General features: G+C 44.9%; 1 pseudogene; it reads left to right on the top strand.

Moving 5' to 3' along the window:
- The window catches only part of LOC115103797 (alpha-1,6-mannosylglycoprotein 6-beta-N-acetylglucosaminyltransferase B-like), a 102110-nt pseudogene that overhangs the window by 71798 nt on the left and 4185 nt on the right, over positions 1-26127 (top strand).

Genomic DNA, 26127 nt, shown 5'->3' with positions numbered 1-26127 from the left:
AGAATCTTATTGACTAAAATGATTAAAATGATACAGTACTGCTGAAGTAGGCTAGCTGGCAGTGGCTGCGTTGTTGACTTTGTAGGCTAGCTGGCAGTGGCTGCGTTGTTGACACTACACTAATCAAGTCGTTCCGTTGAGTGTGATAGTTTCTACAGTGCTGCTATTTGGGGGCTAGCTGGCTAGCTAGCAGTGTTGATTACGTTACGTTGCGTTAAAAGAACGACAATAGCTGGCTAGCTAACCTAGAAAATCGCTCTAGACTACACAATTATCTTTGATACAAAGACGGCTATGTAGCTAGCTATATAGCTAGCTACGATCAAACAAATCAAACCGTTGTACTGTAATGAAATGAAATGAAAATGTGATACTACCTGTGGAGCGAAGCGGAATGCGACCGGGTTGTTGAGTGAGGAAGTTCTATTCGGTGGACGTTGGCTAGCTGTTGGCTAGCTAGCAGTGTCTCCTACGTTAAGGACGACAAATAGCTGGCTAGCTAACCTCGGTAAATTAAGATAATCACTCTAAGACTACACACTCTAAACTACACAATTATCTTGGATACGAAGACAGCAAAGACAACTATGTAGCTAGCTAACACTACACTAATCAAGTCGTTCAGTTGAGTGTAATAGTTTTTCCAGTGCTGCTATTCGGTAGCCGGTGGACGTTAGCTAGCTGGCTAGCTGGCTAGCTGCTGGGCAGATAGCAGTGTAGACTACGTTAGGACGACGAAATACGATAATTACGCAATTATCTTTGATACAAAGACGGCTATGTAGCTAGCTAAGAAGAAATTGCTAAGATTAGACAAATCAAACCGTTGTGCTATAGTGAAATGTAATGAAATCATCATGGCTACCACACCACACCTCATTCAAGGGTTTTTCTTTATTTCCAACAGTCTTGAAGGAGTTCACACACATGCTGAGAACTTTTTGTTCACTCTCTGCGGTCCAATTCATCACAAACCATCTCAATTTGTTTGAGGTCGGGTGATTGTCAGGTCAGCTGATTCAACAATCTCCTTGGTCAAATAGTCCTTAAACAGCCTAGAGGTGTGTTTTGGGTCATTGTCCTGTAGAAAAACAAATGATAGTCCCACTAAGGGCAAATGAGATGGGATGGTGTATCTTGTGGTAGCCATGATGAATAAGTGTGCATGTGTGGGAACCACACATGCAGAGATCAGCCGTTCACCTACTCTGCGTCTCACAAAGACACGATGGTTGGAACCAAAAATCTCACATTTGAACTCATCAGACCAAAGGACAGATTTCCACCAGATCTAATGTCCATTGCTCGTGTTTCTTGGCCCAAGCAAGTCTCTTCTTATTATTGGTGACCTTAAGTAGTGGTTTCTTTGCAGCAATACGACCAAGACGGCCTGATTCACACAGTCTCCTCTGAACAGTTGATGTTAAGATATGTCTGTTTCTTGAACTCTCTGAAGCATTTCTTTGGTCCTGCAATTTCTGAGGCTGGTAACTCTAATGAACTTATCCTCTGCAGCAGAGGTAACTCTGGGTCTTCCTTTCCTGTGGCGGTCCTCATGAGAGCCAGTTTCATCATAGTGCTTGATGGTTTTCGCGACTGCAATTGAAGATACTTTAAAAGTTGTTGAAATGTTCTACATTGATTGACTGACCTCCATGCCTTAAAGCAATGGACTGTCATTTCTCTTTGCTTAATTGATCTGTTCTTGCCATAATATGGACTTAGTCTTTTACCAAATAGGGCCATCTTCTGTATACCACCCCAACATTGTCACAACATAACTGATTTTTGTATTTTTTTTGTATTTTATTTCACCTTTATTTAACCAGGTAGGCAAGTTGAAAACAAGTTCTAATTTACAATTGCGACCTGGCCAAGATAAAACAAAGCAGTTCGACACATACAACAACACAGAGTTACACATGGAGTAAAACAAACATACAGTCAATAATACAGTAGACAAATAAGTCTATATACATTGTGAGCAAATGAGGTGCGATAAGGGAGGTAAAGGCAAAAAAAATACAATATAGCAAGTAAAACACTGGAATGGTAGATTTGCAGTGGAAGAATGTGCAAAGTAGAAATAAAATAATGGGGTGCAAAGGAGCAAAATAAATAAATACAGTAGGGGGAGAGGTAGTTGTTTGGGCTAAATTATAGATGGGCTATGTACAGGTGTTGTAATCTGTGAGCTGCTCTGACAGCTGGTGCTTAAAGCTAGTGAGGGAGATAAGTGTTTCCACTTTCAGAGATTTTTGTAGTTCGTTCCAGTCATTGGCAGCAGAGAACTGGAAGGAGAGGTGGCCAAAGGAAGAATTGGTCTTGGGGGTGACCAGAGAGATATACCTGCTGGAGCGTGTGCTACAGGTGGGTGCTGCTATGGTGACCAGCGAGCTGAGATAAGGGGGGACTTTACCTAGCAGAGTCTTGTAGATGACCTGGAGCCAGTGGGTTTGGCGACGAGTATGAAGCTAGGGCCAGCCAACGAGAGCGTACAGGTCGCAGTGGTGGGTAGTATATGGGGCTTTGGTGACAAAACGGATGGCACTGTGATAGACTGCATCCAATTTATTGAGTAGGGTATTGGAGGCTATTTTGTAAATGACATCATCGAGGATCGGTAGGATGGTCAGTTTTACAAGGGTATGTTTGGCAGCATGAGTGAAGGATGCTTTGTTGCGAAATAGGAAGCCAATTCTAGATTTAACTTTGGATTGGGGATGTTTGATGTGAGTCTCGAAGGAGAGTTTACAGTCTAACCAGACACCTAGGTATTTGTAGTTGTCCAGAACCGCAGCGATCGGTTGAAGAGCATGCGTTTAGTTTTACTTGTATTTAAGAGCAATTGGAGGCCACGGAAGGAGAGTTGTATGGCATTGAAGCTCGTCTGGAGGGTTGTTAACACAGTGTCCAAAGAAGGGCCAGAAGTATACAGAATGGTGTCGTCTGCATAGAGGTGGATCAAAGACTCATCAGCAGCAAGAGTGACATCATTGATGTATACAGAGGAGAGAGTCGGTCCAAGAATTGAACCCTGAGGCATCCCCATAGAGACTGCCAGAGGCCCGAACAACAGGCCCTCCGATTTGACACACTGAACTCTATCAGAGAAGTAATTGGTGAACCAGGCGAGGCAATCATTTGAGAAACCAAGGCTATGATTGGCTAAAAACGCATTAAGAAGGAAAGACATTCCACACATTAACCTTTAACAAGGTTAAAAGTTCATTGAAATGCGTTCCAGGTGACTATCTCATGAAGCTGGTTGAGAGAATGCCAAGAGTGAGCAAAGCTGTCATCAAGGCAAAGTGTAGCTACTTTGAAGAATCTCAAATATAGAATATATTTCCATTTGTTTAACACTTTTTTGGTTTCTACATGATTCCATATGTGTTATATCATAGTTTTGATGTCTTCACCATTCTACAATGTAGAAAATAGTACAAATAAAGAAAAACCCTTGAATGAGTGGGTGTGGTACTGAATGAGTGACTGGTACTGTATTTCTGATACCTTTTACGACTTTTTCTGGTATATTTTCTAAGAATCAAATCAATCAAATGTATTTATATAGCCCTTTGTACATCAGCTGATATCTCAAAGTGCTGTACAGAAACCCAGCCTAAAACCCCAAACAGCAAGCAATGCAGGTGTAGAAGCACAGTGGCTAGGAAAAACTCCCTAGAAAGGTCAAACCCTAGGAAGAAACCTAGAGAGGAACCAGGCTATGTGGGGTGGCCAGTCCTCTTCTGGCTGTGCCGGGTGGAGATTATAACAGAAGATGGCCAAGATGTTCAAATGTTCATAAATGACCAGCATGGTCAAATAATAATAATCACAGGCAGAACAGTTGAAACTGGAGCAGCAGCACGGCCAGGTGGACTGGGGACAGCAAGGAGTCATCATGTCAAGTAGTCCTGAGGCATGGTCCTAGGGCTCAGGTCCTCCGAGAAAGAGAGAATTAGAGAGAGCATACTTAAATTCACACAGGACACCGGATAGGACAGGAGAAGTACTCCAGATATAACAAACTGACCCTAGTCCCCCGACACATAAACTACTGCAGCATAAATACTGGAGGCTGAGACAGGAGGGGTCAGGAGACACTGTGGTCCCCCCGGACAGGGCCAAACAGGAAGGATATAACCCCACCCACTTTGCCAAAGCACAGCCCCCACACCACTAGAGGGATATCTTCAACCACCAACTTACCATCCTGAGACAAGGCCGAGTATAGCCCACAAAGATCTCCGCCACGGCACAACCCAAGGGGGGGCGCCAACCCAGACAGGAAGATCACATCAGTGACTCAACCCACTCAAGTGACGCACCCCTCCTAGGGACGGTATGAAAGAGCCCTAGTAAGCCAGTGACTCAGCCCCTGTAATAGGGTTAGAGGCAGAGAATCAGAGTGGAAAGAGGGGAACCGGTCAGGCAGAGACAGCAAGGGCGGTTCGTTGCTCCAGAGCCTTTCCATTCACCTTCACACTACTGGGCCAGACTACACTCAATCATATGACCCACTGAAGAGATGAGTCTTCAGTAAAGACTTAAAGGTTGAGACCGAGTTTGCGTCTCTCACATGGGTAGACAGACTATTCCATAAAAATGGAGCTCTGTAGGAGAAAGCCCTGCCTCCACCTGTTTGCTTAAAAATTCTAGGGACAATTAGGAGGCCTGCGTCTTGTGACCGTAGCGTACGTGTAGGTATGTACGGCAGGACCAAATCAGAGAGATGGGTAGGAGCAAGCCCATGTAATGCCTTGTAGGTTAGCAGTAAAACCTTGAAATCCCTAAGACCCCTTTTACATCTATTTCTCCATAAATAAAAGCCTTTACTTATGCCAAGTTTCTAAGCTGGAAAATGGAAAGAAAAATGTATCTATGCCTTCATTTCCCAAAAATATAGACTCTTCGCTTTCATCTGACATCCAATTTGATATGCTCCTATGTACTTCACATGTTGGTGCACGTGGGTTCTGTTCGATGGAAATGCCCTGGGCTCTCACAGGTCTTCAGCTTCTTCTACTAATCGCGTGGGTTCTGTTCGATGGAAATGCCCTGGGCTCTCACAGGTCTTCAGCTTCTTCTACTAATCGCGTGGGTTCTGTTCGATGGAAATGCCCTGGGCTCTCACAGGTCTTCAGCTTCTTCTACTAATCGTCCCTGAGCTCAGACAGTGGCCGGATTTAACACTCACTAGACTGGCAAAGCCCAGGGCAGAACTGTTAGGGCTTTGGAGCTTGTGTAGGGAATCCGTGAGTTACCATGAGTTACCATGTCACCCTTTTTTAAAAATTTAATTTTAATTTGACCTTTATTTAACTAGGCAAGTCAGTTAAGAACAAATTCTTATTTTCAATGACGGCCTAGGAACAGTGGGTTAACTGCCTGTTCAGTTTCCTTGATTCCAAGAGATAGTTATTACCCAATTTCTCAGTATTCCCCATAGCCATTACTTTAGCATGCTGCTTCTAGTTCAATTACGTGCCCTTACATTTCTGAGAGGGTAAACTGGCCTTTAATTCTGCTTATATTACTTGGTTTTCCATCTCAGCTCCCAAACAACACTTGGTAGCTTTTGGAACAACAGAAATGATTGATGCCCCTCTCCCATCAACAGAGGCACAGCTATATCTATTAACTGCTACTTTACAGCCGTTCCATAGTGAGCCTTTGTCGCCGTAGTGTCGATAGTATGTTCAGCAATGTGTGTCTTGAAAACTGGTATTGATGGTAGTTAACCTTCGTTGCTTTTTCTGTGTTCTCTCTTGACAGACACATAGCTTGTCAAACAGACACACACCCTGCATATCGAGCAGACAAATACACACACACACACACACACACACACACACAGACACACACAAACACACACACTATTTGAAAGACCGATTAACCAACACAGACCTCCACTTGTGATTACGGCCTTTGAGAAAACACAAAGGCTTTCGGGGGGGAAAGAGCGGTGGTGATGCATTGTGGCCATTACTGAAATGATTAATTCTGTCTAAAAATCTATTGTGACATGTAATTTATTAAGTTATTTACATTCATACAAAACATTCATGTCAAAAACAAGCATTCAGAAGTCGGGCTTCGTCTGTTCTGACAAGTTCTATCAGTTTTCAGCATGTTCAGAAATACACATGATGTTTAAATTAATCTCACATTTAATACCACTTTTGACAGGAAATGTCAGATGAGTAAATTTGCTCGCTGGTGTCGTGTTAAAATGTGCTCCTTATTTCAGGTGCCACATCCGTGTGATTGACACCTTTGGGACAGAGCCGGCCTACAACCATGAGGACTACGCCACCCTGCACGGCTACAGGACCAACTGGGGCTACTGGAACCTCAACTCCAGACAGTACATGACCATGTTCCGTAAGTATACATCAATATGGATTGTCACTCATTAGTATTACAACACAATGGATGGTTGCAGAGACCATGATTAAAGGCCCAATCTGTAAGATTTCCTGGTCTCAGATTGTTGATTCAGTCTACCGCAGTATTGGACGTAAAACAACGTCATTATATTATAGCGATTCAGGGGGAGGAGTGTGAGGGTCCAAGGCAAAGCACCACCCATGAAACTTTCAGCAGATATTAGGTGTATTGGGAAGAGGGCTACAATTAAGACCTGAATATAGCCATGTGCTTGTTGGGGCTCAATTATTATTTGCTTTTGGAAAATGGCATATTAAAAAGGTTAGTTCACTATTATTGGATGTCAAGTCCAAAACTACTTATGGGAGAGTTAGGAGGGAGAGTTAGGAGGCCACAGTGATGGGAGAGTTAGGAGGGAGTTAGGAGGGAGAGTTTGGAGGACATGGTGATGTGAGAGGTAGGAGGCCAGAGTGATGGGAGAGTTAGGAGGCCAGAGTGATGTGAGAGTTAGGAGGCCAGAGTGATGGGAGAGTTAGGAGGCCAGAGTGATGGGAGAGTTAGGAGGCCAGAGTGATGTGAGAGTTAGGAGGCCAGAGTGATGTGAGAGTTAGGAGGCCAGAGTGATGTGAGAGTTAGGAGGCCAGAGTGATGTGAGAGTTAGGAGGCCAGAGTGATGGGAGAGTTAGGAGGCCAGAGTGATGTGAGAGTTAGGAGGCCAGAGTGATGTGAGAGTTAGGAGGCCAGAGTGATGGGAGAGTTAGGAGGCCAGAGTGATGGGAGAGTTAGGAGGCCAGAGTGATGGGAGAGTTAGGAGGCCAGAGTGATGTGAGAGTTAGGAGGCCAGAGTGGTGTGAGAGTTAGGAGGCCACAGTGGGACACAGTAGGATTCCACCATCATAGAGCCCTGGCCTTCACTATCTGACTGACTCTGCTTTTCATAGCATGTCATTGAGCTAACAGAGCACTTGACTTTATCCACCCTCACCCACTCCATCCTCCACAGCACCACTTAGCATCGCTATATATTCTGCACCACCAGTACAGATGATCACTGATTTGTTGCTGAGCATTTTCCAGCAGAGACGGAAATGCAAACATCTAGTGTATTCAAGATTTTAAAAGGCTTCTAAAGTTTGTAATTTCCATTTAAAATGCCAGACTTGATTTGCCCTAACGAAAAATGTATCAACCCCTACAAAAATAATGTCCATTAATTATAATCCACATTATAATGAACTTTTCCTGTTGCAGGATTATTTTCCTGCTGTAACAAACTGGCTCAAATTAAGATCCTACATCTGTACCTATCCACCTGGCTATAATGCACCCACAATGGATACCTGCAGAATCCACCTAGGTTTAACACACCACTTAACACAACAATGCCAGGACTTTAGCATACAGACAGCTTTTAGATTAGCCACACTTACAATACCTTTTTGAATTAGCATATTAGAATTAGACTGAGGCACAGGCCATATCAATATCAGTAGAACCTCTTCACATTTCACTGAGGATATTGTTAAGCTAACGTTCAAATGAGATGAAGGTATACACCTGTGTGTTTACTATATCTTCTGTATCTGTCTCAATCTTTTCCCCTGTCACTCTCCCTTCCCCTCACTCTGCCCTTTCCCTCCTCCCTCTCTCTCACCCTCCTCTACTCAGCCCACACTCCAGACAACTCGTTCATGGGCTTTGTCTCTGAGGAGCTGAACGACACCGAGAAGAGTAGCATCATGCAGAACAAGGTCAACAACATGGCTGTGGTTTACGGCAAGGAGGCCAGCATGTGGAAGGTAGGCAAAACACACTGTCGTGGAAATGTCCTGTATTACCAAATCATGAGAGTGCAAACCACACACAAGTCAGAGTTATCATAAAGTCAATTTTTAATTATATGAGCTTCACCATAGCCCTGTGACTCGCAGATCAATTCAGTGTCATAAATTAATTCTCTGAGAGTGCTTACATATTGGCAACTGAGATCCTTTATGGCAAAGACACACATAGCCAGACAGAATTGGCTATAAATTATCGTTCAGTTTGGTCTCCTAAACTAAGTTCCTATCTCGTTCTTGGTACCACTTAGAACCAAAAATATTACTTCATCCAATGGCATATATCAAATACACCCCCTCCTGGACAAGCTTACAGAGAGACGTGACTGGCACACAGACATTGTGGAGCCACCTAACTGGTTCCCCATTAATCACCCCATCCATTCACATGGTTTAGGAATAGTTACAGACACATTCACAGATAAGACTAACCCGACCTCTCCCCTCTCTGGGCCCAAGTAACTTTTCCACATAAGCATGCTTATGAAAATGAATAAAACATCTTATTTATAAATGTTACCTAAAGAATTCTGATTCTGCCACGACAACACACACACACACACACACACACACACAATCCACTCACAGAGAGACATGGGTTCAAATAATATGTATCATTTCAAATACTTTAGCTGTACTTGATTTAGCTTGCCCGTATAAAATGGGATAGTCCCAAAAGTGCCCACCTAGCGCTCCAGGCCGGCTCAAGCAAACACTTAATGTACTTAAAAGATTTCCAACACTATTTCAGTCCAGGTCTGCGTGCAGAGAGATAATTATCCCACTGACATTAGTTATACGTAGTCGGGTAAAGAGCCGGGGGGGGGGAATCTTTTTAGATTTTTGTAGAGCCGTTCAAATTCCCTTAATGAATGAAGCATATCTGATCTTTAATCTAGAGATGCTTTATGTCATCCAGCTCGTACCCGGAATATCCCTGTGCTCTTAGAATGAATACTTAGGCCTTTGGATTGATGTGGATTTGACGTTTCAAAACATATAGATGAGCTGGTTTAAGAAGCTAAGATTTCAAGTTGGCTTTTTCTATAGAAACAGATGGTGCCTTTCTCTAAGCAGTAGGAAGCAGATTGTTAAGTCAATATTTGTATCTGTTCTTGATTATGGTGATGTTATTTATCAAACTGCAGCTGCTACTACTCTTAAACCTTTGGATTCCATCTACCATAGTGCCCTTCGGTTTGTTCCAGGCGACAGTTTTGATACTCATCACTGTATCCTGTGTCAAAAGGTTGGCTGGACTTCGCCAAAGCCCCGTAGATCTCTACATGACTCCCTTTTTCTTTCCAAGGCTATACTTTATAAGCTTTCGTCTTATCTAACTTTGCTGTTGAGGTACAGCCACCTGAGTTGCCTAATCCGTTCACAACTCTTGAGGTTCCTAGTGTCTCCACCGAGCTAGATAAACCTGCTTTTAGTTTTAATGCACTGTATTGCTGGAACAAAATTCTGAAAACGTTTCATCTTGATGTTCTGGTGCCGTTCGGGCAATTTAAAGTATTGATTGGGGATTTTATTTGTGGAGGAATGTAAATGTTTTTCTGTGATCTGTGATGTTTTATTTGTGCTTTGCGTGACTGAGTTTTAGCATTTTAATGTGTGAATACTTTATACAGCATATACAGTGGGGAGGACAAGTATTATATATACTGCCGATTTTGCAGGTTTTCCTACTTACAAAGCATGTAGAGGTCTGTAAGTTTTATAATAGGTACACTTTAACTGTGAGAGACGGAATCTAAAACAAAAATCCAGAAAATCACATTGTATGATTTTAAAGTAATTAATTAGCATTTTATCGCTGGGCAATACGGACTTTCAGCTCCCCCCATTTTACTGCTCCCCAGTGGCTGCCCCACCCCTGCCCAGTCATGTGAAGTCCATAGATTAGGTACTAATGAATTCATTTCATATGACTGATTTCCTTATATGAACCTTAACTCAGTAAAGTCGACGCAATCGTTGCATGTTGCGTTTATATTTTTGTTCAATATACACTGCTCAAAATAAAATAAAGGGAACACTAAAATAACACATCCTAGATCTGAATGAATGAAATATTCTTATTAAATACTTTTTTCTTTACGTAGTTGAATCTGCCGACAACAAAATCACACAAAAATGATCAATGGAAATCAAATTTATCAACCCATGGAGGTCTGGATTTGGAGTGACACTCAAAATTAAAGTAGAAAACAACACTAAAGGCTGATCCAATTTTGCTGTAATGTCCGTAAAACAAGTCAAAATGAGGCTCAGTAGTGTGTGTGGCCTCCATGTGCCTGTATGACCTCCCTACAACGCCTGGGCATGCTCCTGATGAGGTGGCGAGACATGATGTCCCAGATGTGCTCAATTGGATTCAGGTCTGGGGAACGGGCGGGCCAGTCCATAGCATCAATGCCTTCCTCTTGCAGGAACTGCTGACACACTCCAGCCACATGAGGTCTAGCATTGTCTTGCATTAGGAGGAACCCAGGGCCAACCGCACCAGCATATGGTCTCACAAGGGTTCTGAGGATCTCATCTCGGTACCTAATGGCAGTCAAGCTACCTCTGGCAATCACATGGAGGGCTGTGCGGCCCCCCAAAGAAATGCCACCCCACACCATGACTGACCCACCGCCAAACCGGTCATGCTGGAGGATGTTGCAGACAGCAGAACGTTCTCCACGGCGTCTCCAGACTGTCACGTCTGTCACATGTGCTCAGTGTGAACCTGCTTTCATCTGTGAAGAGCACAGGGCACCAGTGACGAATTTGCCAATCTTGGTGTTCTCTGGCAAATGCCAAACGTCCTGCACGGTGTTGTGCTGTAAGCACAACCCCCACATGTGGACGTCGGGCACTCATACCACCCTCATGGAGTCTGTTTCTGACCGTTTGAGCAGACACATGCACATTTGTGGCCTGCTGGAGGTTATTCTGCAGGGCTCTGGCAGTGATCCTCCTGCTCCTCCTCGCACAAAGGCGGAGGTAGCGGTCCTGCTGCTGGGTTGTTGCCCTCCTACGGCCTCCTCCACGTCTCCTGATGTACTGGCCTGTCTCCTGGTAGCGCCTCCATGCTCTGGACACTACGCTGACAGACACAGCAAACCTTCTTGCCACAGCTCGCATTGATGTGCCATCCTGGATGAGCTGCACTACTATCAGCCAGGAAGTATAGGAACTGAGAAGTGGTCTATGGTCACCACCTGCAGACCCACTCCTTTATTGGGGGTGTCTTGCTAATTGCCTATAATTTTCACCTGTTGTCTATTCCATTTGCACAACAGCATGTGAAATTTATTGTCAATCAGTGTTGCTTCCTAAGTGGACAGTTTGATTTCACAGAAGTGTGATTGACTTGGAGTTACATTGTGTTGTTTAAGTGTTCCCTTTATTTTTTTGAGCAGTGTATATATACAGTACCCGTCATAATTTTTTAATTAAAAAAAAACTATTTTCTACATTGTAGGATAATAGTGAAGACATCAAAACTATGAAATAACCCACATGGAATCATGTAGTAACTAAAAAAACTAATCAAAATATATTTTAGATTTTAGATTCTTCAAAGTAGCCACCATTTGCCTTGATGACAGCTTTGCACACTCTTGGCATTCTCTCAACCAGCTTCATGAGATAGTCACCTGGAATGCATTTCAATTATCAGGTGTGCCTTGTTAAAAGTTAATGGAGACTCACAGTGTGAATCAGTTATGTTGTGACAAGGTAGGGGTGGTATACAGAAGATAGCCCTATTTGGTAAAAGACCAAGTCCATATTATGGCAAGAACATCTCAAATAAGCCAAGAGAAACGACAGTCCATCATTACTTTAAGACATGAAGGTTAGTCAATGCGGAAAATGTGAACATTTCTTCAAGTGCAGTTGCAAAAACCATCAAGTGTGTGTGTGTGTGTGTGTGTGTGTGTGTGTGTGTGTGTGTGTGTGTGTGTGTGTGCGCGCGCGCGCGTGTGTGCGTGCGTGCGTGCGCGTGTGTGTATTATATTGAACAAAAGTATAAATGCAACATGCAACAATTTCAACAAGTTACAATTTCAACGAGTTACAATTTCAACGAGTTACAATTCATATCAGGAAATCAGTCAATTGAAATATATACATACAGTGCATTTGGAAAGTATTCAGACGTCTTAACTTTTTCCACATTTTGTTACTTTACAGCCTTATTCTAAAATGGATTAAATTGTTTTTTTCCCCTCGTCAATCTACACACAATACCCCATAATGACAAAGCAAAAACAGGTTTTTAGACAGACCGTCCAATAGATACACGGAGACTCACAGACAGACTCAATATGGATGAGAAGCAGTACCATGTTAAATCAGCTCATTTCCATTTCCTACAGTCAAGAACAAGAGGTTAAATCAATATAAACTACTTGAGGGGCTACAATCGTATTCACATCCTCATCCACACTAAGTTACCACACCCCTCCTAAACACTCACACACTTCTCACTCCCCCGGTGTACACTACAGAGCTGTTAACTGCATAACAGACCAAACGATCGACATGCCATGTATCTACTATCTATAGAAGATATTACATTTGGCACACAGCCGCACGTGGATGCATTTAACGGCGTCCTACAGCCTTCATTTGCAGCCAAATTTCCTTTCAAAAGCAGCCTGGTTGCTCACAGTGCATATTCGATGAGGGAGAGACTCGAACTGGATTTCGTTTAAAGACCTGGTTTAGCTGTAGCTTTGTTCCCCCTCCCCCTCTGTTGGCGTGCGGCAATTCCCGCGGAATGTCATTCAATGGTTTAGTCTTGCATCTCAAGGCGAGACAGATGATATTTTAGAAACGGCTTGCGAACGTCGAGCAATTGCCGCTTTACAGGAACAGAAGGGGGGAAATGCAATACATGACAGATGGAGTTGAATATTTGTTTGTTCTTTCTCTTGTCTTTCCCCTCCTCGATTCCCTGTTCCCTGTCCCCTTCCGCATTCTTCTCCCCTCTCTTCTTCGACACTTCTCTTCTCTCCTGTCCCCTCCTCTCCTCCTCCCGTGCGTCTCTCCATTGCATCTTGGCGGATGATATACTCTGCTGCAGCTCCAGGTAAGACTCTTCTCAGTCGAAACACACCGGCCCTGTTCCCTCTCTCTTAAACCTCGGCTCATACATTCAGTTCACCGTTTCCTCCATAATCACACTCTCTATGAACACCCAATGCAGACTCCTGGGGTTGTCAGTTTGACCTCGCATACAGCTGCTATCACAATGCCTTCCTTTGCCTTTTCTTTTATGCACGTTTTGTGTAGAGATAATGGTGAATTGACAAGACACGAGTGGTTTGAACAGTCCACCGCTAATCTTAGCACGCAGCTGTCTGCGATATATATATATATATATATGAATTATTGGACTGGGAAGCTATGTGGTGCCACAGATGTCTTTCTGAATACTGGGCGAGCGACTAGGACATCTGGTCCAATCAAAAATACTGGAGCAGACCCAGACTTCACGTGCCCATTTTATGAAGTAGTGGTTCTATCTTTCTCAACGCTCTCGAAACAGTTGTTTTTTGGGGGGTTAACTTCTGCTGTCTCTCTTTCTGCCGCTTGAGGCAATTTGTCGAGCAAATCGATAGCTTGCGCTATGTGGTATTGGGCTTAGTCGTATCATGGAGACATGAGTAGAGGAGAGGTGTGTGTTGGGTTTTAAGGGATAGTGCTAGTATTGATTTCTGAAACGTTAACCTTGTGAGTCGGGCCTGTAAGGCAGGCCAAAGCCGTAAACATTATTGTGATGACTCCATCTCGTATTCCAATGGGCATAGGGGGTTTCTTGTGCTTTTTGCCTGGGATATCGCTCCTTGTCTTTGCAACCAGCCTCCTCAAAAATTGAAATTGTGAGTATGGAGAGGGGAAGATAGAGTTTTGCAGAGGCCTGCAGGTGCTTTGTGTTTTTGGAGCCAGTATGTTGCCAGTATGTTCATGCCCCCCCCCCCCCCCCCCCGAATTAGTGGAATGGTATCAAGCACATGTTTTCCACGTGTTTGATGCCATTCCATTCCCCCACTTTGCAGCCATTATTATGGGCCGTCCTCCCCTCAGCAGCCTCCTCTGCTGTATGTTCACCCTGAAGAGGGCACAGTGATGCCGAAACGTTGGTTCACCAAATACATTACTGGGAGCTTGTATATAGAGTGCACAATTATCTTTATACATTTGTATAGCCTACTCGCCGTTTAGTCAGAACCTCCACCGACTTTTTGGGGTGTTTTTTGGGCCGCCTTTAGTTATTATGCTCCCGGCTTCTGGAATTGCCTGCCAGAGAACCTGAGGGAGGCCCAAACTGTGGACGTAATTTAAGAGACCTCTTAAAACGCCTCTTTTTTAGCTTTGCTTTTCCTTAGGGGGGGGGGCGTTTTAGTTGTTTAGTTCTTGTCATTATTTTGTTTTGTATCTTACGTTTGTTGTGTAGTAAATATTCCAGCTTTCATTTTCATCGTTTTTTATTCGTTTGTGACTTCTATTGTATAAACAAAACGTTCATCTTCCCCGAGTCCCGGCCATTTTTCACACTCTCGTAACCCAACCTTGATCTATATGAACTGATTCCTGAGAATAGAATCCATGTTAGATAATTAGCATTACTAATGTGGCACGGGACTGGCCCAGTCAAGCCAGGTCAAGGATTAGCTAGCCTGGGCTAAACCTGGGTTACATCCGTGTGTGAGCGTCTGGGTGTGTGTGGTTCTCTCTCTGTTTCGTTGGCTCTAATTCATAGTGTCTGGTGCACTCAGAGCGTTGGCTAATCTCCTAATTGGCTGGGAAAATCCTCATAGGAAACCATCTATCGCAGCAGCCAACCAATTACAGCACAGCCTACAGGGCGAGCACACAATAGAACAGGGATACAGTAAGCTTCTTAACATCCAGGAAGCAGGAAGTCAATAAGGAGACCTGGGCTGTGGTTGATTCACATTGAGGGGGTGGGGGGTTGTTTTGTTTTTCAGACGTGGAGGCTAGCTATGAAAGGGTGCCCATGCTTAAACACACACAGGTGAAGTGCATGGACACACACACACACACACACACACACACACACACACACACACACACACACACGAGTGCGCTCACACACACACTCTCACACATCTCTCACCTCAAAATGCATCCCCTTTTATTGTCAACATCTTTGCACTTCTCTCACCCACACGAAAAACACAAAGCCTCCATATCCACTTAAGATGCGCTATTGGGTTTAAAGGTTGTGCCTCTCAGAAGAAAGATGTACTGTTGCTTCGGCACATGAATGCACTGTATAGATTCAGCCAGAAAGCACATCTGTTATTGTGTGTAGATGTGGTTTGCTTGTATGCCACAATAGGTATGTGTACTCCCTATTTATAATCTATTCATTTCAATGTATGGGTATAATCGATTCATTTCAATGTATGGGCATAATCAATTCATTTCAATGTATGGGCATAATCAATTCATTTCAATGTATGGGCATAATCAATTCATTTCAATGTATGGGCATAATCAATTCATTTCAATGTATGGGCATAATCAATTCATTTCAATGTATGGGCATAATCGATTCATTTCAATGTATGGGCATAATCAATTCATTTCAATGTATGGGCATAATCAATTCATTTCAATGTATGGGCATAATCAATTCATTTCAATGTATGGGCATAATCAATTCATTTCAATGTATGGGCATAATCGATTCATTTCAATGTATGGGCATAATCTATTCATTTCAATGTACAGGCACAATCTATTCATTTCAATGTACAGGCACAATCTATTCATTTCAATGTATGGGCAGGCTTGCTGTTTTACAATCTTTACTCCTACAGCCCCATTACTGCATGATGGAACGGAGGGACTATGAAGACACACACATTCATACTATTATTATTATTTATTTTGTATTATTGGTTGTATATTGTTGTATATGAAATGCGTGTGTCTGTCCTTGTCCATCAGTGTATCAGTGTTTTGTTACTTGTCATGTTTTGTGTTTTTGTGGACCCCAGGAAAAGTAGCTGATGCTTCAGCAAAAGCCAATGGGCGTCCGAATAAACCACTGAATGAACCAATTAGATAGGTAGAGACGTGTGAGAGCGCCACAGATAGGTCAGGGAGAGGGATGTCATAGCAGCCAGTAAGGAGATGAGTGGAACCGGCTGTCACAGGCTGGCTAATGCTGTGCTCTGCTGCTGCCCCCTGGGTGCCTGGGGTGGTACTGGCAGTCTGCCAGTATTTTTTCCCTGCGTCCTTACATGGACGCCTCGCTCCTCGCTCTCTGGCACCGGGAAGAGACGCTCGGGGCCAAATGTGTGTGATAAGATAGAGAGGGATTGAGAGAAAGGGTCTGTGTGTGTGTGCACACGTGTGCAGGAAACCATGCCAGATCCCTAGCACTTCCCCTCATTCATATTGACGGCCCACGGCAGTGCGGCACTGTGTGTCTCTTTGGGTTTTCTAAAGGGGTCTGTCACATTAAATGCCCTGCGCTCACTAACAGGCAATGGCTCTGCCTCTCTCTGTGTGAAGATGCTAACGTTCACACAGCACACACACACACTCGCTCAGGGAATTCACAACCACTCATACACACACACACACAAACAGTCATAGTGCATTATCACGCGTACACACACACTAACACAGACACTAACACACACACTCATTCCCATTTATATGTACACTCATAAACAACCACACACACAGCCATTAACGCATCACCTCTAATCACATCATTCTCTCTGTCTCTCCTTCCCTCTCCAGCTCTCCCCTCCCTCCTTCACTCTCCATCTCTCTCTACCTCCTTCCCCCTAATCTCCCTCCTTCCCTCTCCATCTCTCACTCCCTCCTTACCTCTCATCTCCCTCCTTCCCTCTCATCTCCCTCCTTCCCTCTCCAGCTCTCCCCTCCCTCCTACCCTCTCCATCTCTCTCTACCTCCTTCCCCCTCATATCCCTCCTTCCTTCCTTCCCTCTCCATCTCTCCCTCCCTCCTTACCTCTCATCTCCCTCCTTCCCTCTCCATCTCTCCCTCCCTCCTTACCTCTCATCTCCCTCCTTACCTCTCATCTCCCTCCTTCCTTCCCTCTCCATCTCTCCCTCCCTCCTTACCTCTCATCTCCCTCCTTCCTTCCCTCTACATCTCTCTCTCCCTTCATCCTTACCTCTCATCTCCCTCCTTACCTCTCATCTCCCTCCTTCCTTCCCTCTCCATCTCTCCCTACCTCCTTACCTCTGATCTCCCTCCTTCCTTCCCTCTCAATCTCTCTCTCCCTCCACCCTTACCTCTCATCTCCCTCCTTCCTTCCCTCTCCATCTCTCTCTCCCTCCATCCTTACCTCTCATCTCCCTCCTTCCTTCCCTCTCCATCTCTCCCTCCCTCCTTACCTCTCATCTCCCTCATCTCCCTCCTTCCTTCCCTCTACATCTCTCTCTCCTTCCTTTGCTCTCCATCTCTCTCTCCTTCCTTCCCTCTCCATCTCTCTCTCCTTCCTTACCTCTCATCTCCCTCCTTCCTTCCCTCTCCATCTCTCTCTCCTTCCTTCCCTCTCCATCTCTCTCTCCTTCCTTCCCTCTCCATCTCTCCCTCCCTCCTTACCTCTCATCTCCCTCATCTCCCTCGTTCCTTCCCTCTACATCTCTCTCTCCTTCCTTTGCTCTCCATCTCTCTCTCCTTCCTTCCCTCTCCAACTCTCTCTCCTTCCTTCCCTCTCCATCTCTCTCTCCTTCCTTCCCTCTCCATCTCTCTCTCCTTCCTTCCCTCTCCATCTCTCTCTCCTTCCTTCCCTCTCCATCTCTCTCTCCTTCCTTACCTCTCATCTCCCTCCTTCCTTCCCTCTCCATCTCTCCCTCCTTCCTTCCCTTTCATCTCCCTCCTTACCTCTCATCTCCCTCCTTCCTTCCCTCTCCATCTCTCTCACCATCTCTCACTCCTTCCTTTGCTCTCCATCTCTACCTCCCTCATTCTCTCTCCATCTCTCCTTCCCTCTCTGTCTCTCGCTCCCTCCGTCCCTCCCCCTCTCCCATCCGCACGTGCTCCTCCACTTTCTCCCTCAAACTCAAACCTCCCACTCTCTCCCTTTCCTTTCTCACCCACTCATGACTTTTTCCACCGTCCCACTTCCTCTCCTCGCTCACCAACTCCCCATTCACTTTCTTACATTCTCTCTCTCTTCCCTCCTCCTTGTCTATCAGCAGGGTAAGGAGGGTTTCCTCCAGATCCTCCACAGGTACATGGAGGTCCACGGGACAGTGTACTACGAGACCCAGCGCCCCCCCGAGGTGCCTGCCTACGTCAAGAACCACGGCCTGCTGCCCCAGCACGAGCTGCAGACGCTGCTCCGCAAGGCCAAGGTACTGGAACACACACACACACAAGACACAACATACACAAGAGGTAACACACTACAGACGTGGGATCTTAATTGGATCACCCTGTTGCAGGATAACTTTCCTGCAATGCAGGACATTTTAAGTGTATTCGAGGTTTAAAAAGGCTTCTTAACTTTGAAATTCAGACTTGATTTTCAGTTACGGGGAATGTATCAACCCATACAAACAATGTCCATTCATTATAATCCTCATAATAAATCATATTTCCTGTTGCTGCAGGATTATTTTCTTGCTGTAGCAAACTGGCTCAAATGAAGATCCTAGATCTGTACGTGCGCAAACACATTCAGGCGCCATGCATGCACACATAATACGCACACACAACACACACACGCACACACTAGTTCCACACACACTACTGTTGCACCAGCACTAACTACAACAGCAGCCACGCAAGGCCAACACACAGTTACCTTCCAGTCCCTGGTATATCTGTAAATGGCAGCATTTTCAATTGACAAGCATTAATAAAATAACTGATGGTTAACTGGTATCATCTTCGTCTCCTCCACCAGCTCTTCATTGGGTTTGGTTTCCCCTATGAAGGGCCCGCCCCCCTGGAGGCCATAGCCAATGGGTGCATCTACCTGCAGCCCAAGTTCCACCCACCCCACAGCTCGCTCAACCACGAGTTCTTCAGAGGCAAGCCAACGTCTCGAGAGGTGAGCTCCCATTGGTCAACACCGTATCTAGTACTGTACCACTCTTCAGTTGAAAATTAACGACCAACATTCCCGATTGTACACCAAATGTGCCACTTATACATCACAGAATATTGCTTTTAACTGGAATATTCTACTAATTCTTTACTCCACCCCTCTCAGGTGTCGTCCCAGCACCCGTACGCAGAGCAGTACATCGGGCGGCCCCACGTCATGACAGTAGACTACAACAACTCCCAGGAGTTTGACTCTGCCATCAGAGAGATCATGAGTACCAAGGTACAGTTATTTCATGTATTTCTTGACTCATTGGTTTCTTTGGCAGTGACCAAACACACTATGTTCCACCAGAGAAGGATTGTACAACCATATAACGAGTCTGACGAGCCCGGCGCGAACAATATATTGCTTTCTCGGGAACAGGCCCAGATCCCTGTGATTTGTGTGAAGACGAGGGGGAGAAATAGGGGTCAAAGGGCGGGCTGCATTCTGAGAATTCGTAGGCGATCGAATTAACCCCACTTCCTTCCATTCTGCTAGAAAACGTGCAATCTTTGGAGAATAAAATCGATGACCTAGGCGCAAGATTAAACTACCAACGGGACATTCAAAACTCTAATATCTTATGCTTCACGAAGTCGTGGCTGAATGATGACACTATCGACATACCGCTGGCTGGTTACACGCTGTAATGGCAGGATAGAACAGCGGCGTCTGGTAAGACAAGGAGCAGCGGACTATGTATTTTTGTAAATAACAGCTAGCGCACGAGCTATTGCTCGCCTGAGGGAGAGTATCTCATGATAAGCTGTAGACCACACTATCTACCGAAAGAGTTTTCATCTGTATTTTTCTTAGCTGTTTTACATACCACCACAGTCAGAGGCTGGTACTGAAACAGCATTGATTGAGCTGTATTCCACCATAAGCAAACAAGAAAACACTCACCCAGAGGAGGCACTCCTAGTAGCCGGGGACTTTAATGCAGGGAATCCGCTTTACCAAATTTCTATCAGCATGTCACATGTGCAACCAGAGGGAGAAAAAAAACTCTGCACCACATTTACTCCACACAAAGGAACGCATACAAAGCTCTCCCTTGCCCTCCATTTGGCAAATCTGACCATATTCTATCCTCCTGATTCCTGCTTACAAGCAAAAATTAAAGCAGTGACTATATCAATAAAAAAAGTGGTCAGATGAAGCAGATGCTATGCTACAGGACTGTTTTGCTAGCACAGACTGGAATATGTTCCGGGATTCCTCTGATGGCATGGAAGAGTACACCACATCAGTCAATAAGTGCATCGATGACGTCGTCTCCACAGTGACCGTACGTATTGTACATATCCCAACCAATGACACAAGCCTACCAGACGAGCTCAACTACTTCTATGCTCGCTTCGAGGCAAATAACACTGAGACATGCATGAGAGCACCAGCTGTTCTGGAACTGTGTGATCACGCTCTCTGCAGCCGATGTGACTAAGACCTTTAAACAGGTCAGCATTCACAAGATCACAGGACCAGACGGATTACCAGAATGTGTACTGCAAGCATGTGCTGACCAACTGGCAAGTATCTTCACTGACATTTTTAACCTCTCCCTGTCTGAATCTGTAATACCAACACATTTTATGCAGACCACCCTAGTACCTGTGCCCAAGAACACTAAGGTAACCTGCCTAAATGACTACCAACCCGTAGCACTCACGTCGGTAGTCATGAAGTGCTTAGAAAGGCTGATCATGGCTCACATCAACACCATTATCCCAGAAACCCTAGACCCACTCCAATTTGCATACCACCCCAATAGATCCACAGATGATGCAATCTCTATTGCACTCCACACTTTTCCCACCTGGACAAAAGGAAAACCTATATGAGAATGCTGTTCATTGACTACAGCTCAGCATTCAACTCCATAGTGCCCTCCAAACGCATCACTAAGCTAAGGACCCTGGGACTAAACAGGACCCTGGGACAACACCTCCCTGCAACTGGATCCTGGACTTCCTGACAGGCTGCCCCCAGGTGGTAAGGGTAGGTAACAACACATCCGCCACGCTGATCCTCAACACAGGGGCCCCTCAGGGGTGCGTGCTCAGCCCCATCCTGTACTCCCTGTTCACTCATGACTGCACGGCCAGGCACAACTCTAACACCATCATTATGTTTGCCGATGACACAACAGTGGCCTGATCACTGACAACGACGAGACAGCCTATAGGGAGGAGGTCAGAGACCTGGCCGTGTGGTGCCAGGACAACAACCTCTCCCTCAACGGGATCAAGACAAAGGAGATAATTGTGTACTACAGGAAAAAGACGCCCCCATTCTTATCGACAGGGCTGTAGTGGAGCAGGTTGAGAGTTAACAAGTCTCTTGGTGTCCACATCACCAACAAACTAACATGGTCCAAGCACACCATGACAGTCTTGAAGAGGGCACAACTAAACCTATTCCCCCTCAGGACACTGAAAAGATTTGGCATGGGTCCTCAGATCCTCAAAAGGTTCTACAGCTGTACCATTGAGAGCATCCTGACGGGTTGCATCACTGCCTGGTATGGCAACTGGGCCGTACGCACTACATAGGGTAGAGCGAACGGTTCCAGGACATCACTGGGGCCCAGCGTCCTGCCATCCAGGACCTCTATACTAGAGGAAGGCCCTAAGAATTGTCAAAGACTCCAGGCACCCTAGTCAAAGACTGTTCTCTCCGCTACCGCACGGCAAGCGGTACCGGAGTGCCAAGTCCATGTCCAAAAGGCTTCTAAACAGCTTCTACCCCCAAGCCATAAGACTCCTGAACACCTAATCAAATGGCTACCCAGCCTATTTGCATTGCCCCCCCTCCCCACCCCTATTTTACACCGCTCCTACTCTATGTTGTTATCATCTATGCATAGTCACTTTAATAACCCTGCCTACATATACATATTACCTCAACTAACTGGTGCCCCCGCACATTGATCCTGTACCGGTACCCCCCTGTATATAGTCTCGTTATTGTTATTTTACTTCTGCTCTTTAGTTACTTTTTACTTTTATTTCTTATTCTTATCTGTATTTTTTAAAACTGTATTCTTGGGGCTCATAAGTAAGCATTGCATGTGACTAATACAATTTGATTTGATTTTGATTTGATGCTGATCGGGAGACGCTGCTTTTTTAAATGACGTTTCAGCTCGCTCCATCCAGGAAATAATGTGCACTTGAAATGCACCTCCGAAAGCTCCATATGGACAAGAACTAGCTGCAATGATTTAACCTAGGACAGTGGTGTATGCTATGCTAGCATTGGGAAACGGTGTGTCCACAGCCAAGGAGTAATTAGCAGTAAATGTGGACTAATGGTGTGTGATTTTGTGTGTATTTGTGTGTGTGTCTGTGTGTCTCTAAATGTGTGTGTGTTCTCCCCTCTCCACTCTCCTGCTGTCTGCTGTGTCTTGTCAGACATGCCGTAGCTCAGTGCCCTGCCGCTTACTCTCTGTCTGTCTGTCTGTCTGTCTGTCTGTCTGTCTGTCTGTCTGTCTGTCTGTCTGTCTGTCTGTCTGTCACTCACTCTGTCACTCACTCTGTCACTCACTCACTCACTCCAGTGATAGATGGCTGATAGGCCACTTCACCCCTTTCTGGAGACTGCACACTCCCCCTGTTTGTCTGTGGGCTGGCTCTCTGTCCAGGGCGGCTCCACATGCTCAGCCATGCAGACCAAGCAATTTCTTCTGGCTGACACTTCTTCATGTTCACATAAATCCCTATCCATTTCTCTTTCTATGTCTCTCTCTTGCTCGGTCTCTCTCTCTCTCGCTCTCTCTATGTTCCCCCTTTCTCATTCTGTCCATTCCACTGACCTGTTGTTTTCATATTTATCCCTCTTTAATAAATGGGAGGCAGTGAGGGAGGAAGGGAGGAAAGGAGGGAGGGAGGTGGAGACTGCCTCGCTCTGCTTTATGGTTCAGATTTGTGATGTGTAACTTTTTTTCATAAATCCTCTCTACACGTTGGCTTTTCTTTATTTGAAATTGGAAAAGTCAGATTTCACATGCAGTGAAACATGTTGTATTAAAACATGATTTACTGAGTGATGCATCGTTTACAAGTGAGATTTGGAACATTAGATACGTGATCTACTGTTGAAACTGGACGGGATACATTATTAACATGTGGTCTGTACTTTCAGGCTCCACGTCTTCCTAATGGAAAAGTTGAACAGAACTATTTGTGCTTAATCAAAAAATGTGTTTCCTTGAAATATTCCGACATATTATCAGAGACACTTGGTTCCAAAGGGACATCCAGTTAAGTAATACTGTATTCAGCTCGTAGAAGAAAACACACAATCCTGGTATTATAATAATAATAATTTTTATTTTATTGAACCTTTATTTAACTAGGCAAACCAGTTAAGAACAAATTCTTAATGACAATGACGGCCTACCGAAAGGCAAAAGGCCTCCTGCGGGGACGGGGGCTGGGATTAAACATTCAAAATAAAGAAAAGGGCAAAACAAACACGACATGAAGAGAGATTTAAGATAACAACATAGCAAGGCAGCAACACATGACAACACAGCATGGTGGCAACACAACATAACAACAACATGGTCGCAACACGACATGGTAGTAGCACAAAACATGGTACAAACATTATTGGGCACAGACAACAGCACAAAGGGCAAGAAGGTAGAGACAACAATACATCACACAAAGCAGCCACAACTGTCAGTAAGAGTGTCCAAGAGATTGAGATAAAAGTGTCCAGTTTGAGTGTTTGTTGCAGCTCGTTCCAGTCGCTAGCTGCAGTGAACTGAAAAGAGGAGTGACCCAGGGATGTGTGTGCTTTGGGGACCTTTAACAGAATGTGACTGGCAGAACAGGTGTTGTATGTGGAGTATGAGGGCTGCAGTAGATATCTCAGATAGGGGAGAGTGAGGCCTAAGAGGGTTTTATAAATAAGCATCAACCAGTGGGTCTTGTGACTGGTATACAGAGATGACCAGCTTACAGAATAGTATAGAGTGCAGTGATGTGTCCTATAAGGAGCATTGGTGGCAAATCTGATGGCTGAATGGTAAAGAACATCTAGCCGCTCGAGAGCACCCTTACCTGCCGATCTATAAATTATGTCTCCGTAATCTAGCATGGGTAGGATGGTCATCTGAATCAGGGTTAGTTTGGCAGCTGGGGTGAAAGAGGAGAGATTACAATAGAGGAAACCAAACCTAGAGCTCAACCTCAAGCTTTAGTAATCACACCTGTGGGGAGAGGGGCATTCTTCTTACCAAACCACGTGACCTTTGTTTTGGAGGTGTTCAGAACAAAGTTAAGGGTAGAGAAAGCTTGTTGCACACTAAGAAAGCTTTGTTGTTGAGCATTTAACAAAATATCCGGGGAGCGGCCAGCTGAGTATAAGACTGTATCATCTGCAAATAAATGGATGAGAGAGCTTCCTACTGCCTGAGCTATGTTGTTGATGTAAATTAAGAAGAGCGTGGGGCCTAGGATCGAGCCTTGGTGTACTCCCTTGGTGACAGGCAGTGGCTGAGACAGCAGATTTTCTGACTTTATACACTGCACTCTTTGACAGAGGTAGTTGCAAACCAGGCCAAAGACTCCTCAGAGACACCAATACTCCTTAGCCGGCCCACAAGAATGGAATGGTCTACCGTATCCAAAGCTTTGCCAAGTCAATAAAAATAGCTAAATACTTCAACCAACTGAGCAGTCAACTGGGTAGAATTGGCTATTTATTGCAATTAGGATGAACGATGGGGAAACGGGCAAAACAATATTGAAATTTGGAAAATATGGTAATTTAGTGGTGTTATGTTGATTGCCTAGCAACACATTCTGTGGAAATGTTCTGATCTGTGGGAATCTGGGTGTGTGGGTGTGTGTCTTTGCAGGTCGAGCCATACTTACCCTATGAGTACACCTGCGAGGGAATGCTGGAGAGGGTACACGCCTACATACAGCATCAGGTAGGTTCACCGTGCACACACACACACACACACACACACACACACACACACACACACACACACACACACACACACACACACACACACACACATTAACACACACACACATTAACACACACACATTAACACACACACACACACATGCATACATACATGCAGGCACTCAACCGTGTCTGTTTGTCCCAAAACATATTATCATAATGTCTTCCGCCCATTCTGCCTGCTTACCACACACACTCTGTCTGTAGTCAACCTGGAGAGGTCACTAATCAACGCTGATTCTCATTGTGGACTAGACCAGAGTTTCCCCGGTTACCCGGTCCCCTGCCCCCGGTGTCACGTTTTGTTTTCGCACCACACAGCTGATTCAAATAATCAAAGCTTGATGATGTGTTGGTTATTTGAATCAGCTGTGAAGTGCTAGGGCAAAAAACAAACCGTGTACCCGGGAGGGGGGGGGGACGTGCTCTTGTATGTTTCTGTGCAATAGCCTCTACTATTTGTGTAAATATATACAGTCCTTGACATTATTCTTTACTCGTGTTATTTAGCAGACGCTGTTATCCAGAGCGACTCACACTTTCCTACTGGTCCCCCGTGGGAATCGAACCTGGCCTGGCTGACATGATAGGCTGATATGTCAAACCGGTTCTCTTTCATGTTTTACAACGAGTTGTCTCTCCGGTGCTGTTGGACCCAGATGAGTTCTGTCAGGGAATAGGTGAAGGGTTGATGGGAGATCATTTAGAGGGATGTGCAGCATAGAGGAGGTTTGAGAAACGTCTGTTTACTTTGTATTCCTGTCCCTCGATGCCCTGAAAGTGTTT

Source organism: Oncorhynchus nerka, linkage group LG21, assembly GCF_034236695.1.
Source record: "Oncorhynchus nerka isolate Pitt River linkage group LG21, Oner_Uvic_2.0, whole genome shotgun sequence".
Taxonomy (NCBI): domain Eukaryota; kingdom Metazoa; phylum Chordata; class Actinopteri; order Salmoniformes; family Salmonidae; genus Oncorhynchus; species Oncorhynchus nerka.
This window is presented reverse-complemented; position numbering and strand designations above follow the sequence as displayed.